The following is a 2,560-nucleotide window of genomic DNA, read 5'->3' as shown; positions in this document are numbered from 1 at the left end:
AGGGAAGATATTTTTTACACAGTTAAAATTGTCCATCTCCTTGGACAACTGTATGAATCCTACTCTCCTCAGTCCTGTTCATCTGAGTGTTGGAACTACTAGCCCATAGGCTTAGGCAGAATCCCAGAATCTGTACACTGAACTAGTCTCCCCCTCCCCCTTCTCCCCTCCCTCAGAGCATATTATCCACAGAATCTAGAGAACCATTTGTATCTTCTTCTGGGGCTCCAGATGGGAGAAAGTGGCAAGGAAAACTTTGAACAAGATGAAATGGACAGGGGGCTGAGGAATGCCAGATGTTCTGCTATTCCTCTAGGCCAAATACACAAGCCAGATCCGCAAGCTGGCAACTGGGGTAGGATCTAAAACAGCCTGCTCCATGAAGTATTTTGCAGGTTACACAGTACAAGGGGGGGGGGGGGCAGTAAAAAAACTGTCACACATGAACCTAGACACCTGTGAGCTGCCGTGGTTCTGTAGAACCTGGACTAATTTCACAGCCGTGGTTCTGTAGAACCTGGGATCAATTTCACAGCAAGTATGAACTACAGAAAAAAGGCTCAATTATCCTAGTAAACCACCTGCAAGATACAGGAGGTGGTGACCTGTATCAGAAGGTATGTCACCTATGAACTTACTCCCCATCAACTGCTGCCAGGCCACATGGGAAAGGATCTTCCACAGGGACCTACAGAAGGAGTGCAGAGACATGAACTGACAGGTAGCCCACCAAAGCACTTTCAGTGAGGGCACAGTGACACAGAGAGGGGCAGAGAAGCCAACTATACTTCCCCAGGGAAACTTGTGCATGAAAGGCATAGACAACCAACCACCACCTGTGATAGTATCTATATGCCAAAGGGGTGTGGAGGAAAGCATTTATACTTCTGAAGATGGTCACAGCAGTCAAAACCCTAACCAGAGAACTGGTGCTGTTTGTACACTTGTCCAGGCAGCAAGGGACCTCGATGGCCCACTTCAACTAATTCCTCTCCTGCTTCAGAAACATGCCAGGGAAGACCAGGAACCGGCTCATGTACAAACACACAAACTTCTTATTTGAGGCCTGTGTCAAAATGGGATTAAGCAAGATGCAATGGTACTACAAGAAAGCAATGGAAGACATTGGGGAAAAGATGACAAGGATGGTCCAAGAGGATGGACTGGCACAGACTGTTCAGGGGTGAGATGCCTGAAGAGACCGATGACAAAGTGGTTGATGATGGTGACAGAAACTATGAGTGAAGAAGATGATGACAGTGACAACTAAAGGGTGGGGGTGGGGGAAGGAATGGGTTTGGGGGTGAGGTTAGGTTAGGTCATTAGGATGGGCAAAGTTGAGGGTGACAGACATGCAGGTGCATGGACGCATGAGAGTGCAGGTGCAGAGTTAAGATATTGTGATCAGAATGTGTATGGTGTAATTGCAATTATGTGTTGTTTTGGACTGCCAAGTAAGCCATAGCGGCCATGGGACAGATTAGTAGAGGTTTTGTGTGTGTGTGTGTGTGTGTGTGTGTGTGTGTATTTGGGCTGTGCAAAACAGCACAATTTTGTTTCACTTCTGTTTTGCCATTTTGATGGGATAGCATTTCATTTCAAGTTTCATTTCATTTTGAAGCACTGTTCTGTTTCATTTTGTCAAAACTGTTTCACTGTTTTGACACTGTTTTGACTTTTCTCCCATAGGCTATAACAGGGAAGCACAAAGCTGCCTATAACTTTGTCATTTTTTGGCAGATATGGATGAAAACAGCTGGGTTGTTAGCCTCTTCTGAGGGAATGACACCTGCCAGCTTTCATGGAGATAGGTGCAGGGGTTTCTGGGAAACTGTACCTCAAGCTGCTGACAAGCAAAACTCATGATATATGACTTAGTGTGGCTGTAGGGGAGGAGGTCTCCTCCTCCCCTACAGCCACAGTCCAGTACAGCACTTCAAATAACACAGGTAATAATAACTTAGTAAGAAGCACAGTAGCACCAGCAGCATCTCAGGCAGCCAAACTGTAACAGAGACTTTCTTTCCTCTCCTGCAGGAGCTTCTTCTCCAGCAGCTGTCAGAGAAATCTCCCTGCCAACACCAACCCAGGGCCCTGTGTGCTTCCAGTCAGCTGACTAGGGACAGGTACTAGGGGTGTTGGTCTAGGGACAAGGCACTGGCAGACAAAGCTCTTTGGGTCAATCAAATCTGGCATCTTTTAGTAGACCAACTGAATAGTTAGAGAAGTATATCTTAGCAGGGTATTAGGTTGAAAAACCCTTCATCAGGCTGAGGAAGCACCTGCAGTTGGTGTGCGTGCTATTCCTGGATAGAAGGACTAGTAAAGAAGCCAGAGGCTGGTATGCAATGAAGGCAAGAAAGCCACTCAGTGAAAATGGAAATGGAGGCATTAGGGAGTGAGGGGGTTATAGCACCAAGCTAAGCTGAGCTCACCTGGATCCTCACAATTCCACTGCAACCAGCAAGCTTCAGGTGTGTCAAAGACTTGATGGGTCTGGTCTTTCCTCAGCCAGGACTCTGTGTGTGTGTGTGTGTGTGTGTGTGTGTGTGTGTGTGTG

Source organism: Alligator sinensis, unplaced genomic scaffold (assembly GCF_000455745.1).
Source record: "Alligator sinensis unplaced genomic scaffold, ASM45574v1 scaffold10_1, whole genome shotgun sequence".
In the NCBI taxonomy this organism is placed as follows: Eukaryota; Metazoa; Chordata; order Crocodylia; family Alligatoridae; genus Alligator; species Alligator sinensis.
The sequence above is the reverse complement of the archived record's forward strand: the minus strand, read 5'-3'. Positions refer to the sequence as shown.